This window comes from Eublepharis macularius, chromosome 6 (genome assembly GCF_028583425.1).
Source record: "Eublepharis macularius isolate TG4126 chromosome 6, MPM_Emac_v1.0, whole genome shotgun sequence".
NCBI classification, from domain to species: Eukaryota; Metazoa; Chordata; class Lepidosauria; order Squamata; family Eublepharidae; genus Eublepharis; species Eublepharis macularius.
The window spans coordinates 6,370,202-6,370,497 of NC_072795.1; positions in this window are offsets into that span (position 1 = coordinate 6,370,202).

The following is a 296-nucleotide window of genomic DNA, read 5'->3' on the forward strand; positions in this document are numbered from 1 at the left end:
CCTCCGCCGCCCCACCCTCCGCTCGCCTTCCAAGCCCCCCAGCTTCTCCACGGGACCCCCCCCACTCCTTCCGCCGCCAAAGACGGACCCCCCTCCCGATTTCTCCAGGGCTGGATCTGAGACCCGCAACGTCCAGGCAGGGCAAGGCGAAGAGAAATGGCCTCCTCCATCCGTCGCTCCGTCCCGGGCTCCCCCCACCCTCACCCCAGAGGCTGCCTTCTGCAGACAGGCTGGGCGCTCCAATGGGCTTCCTCGCGAGCAGGCGCAGGGATACTCGGTGCCCCCTCCCCTCCCGG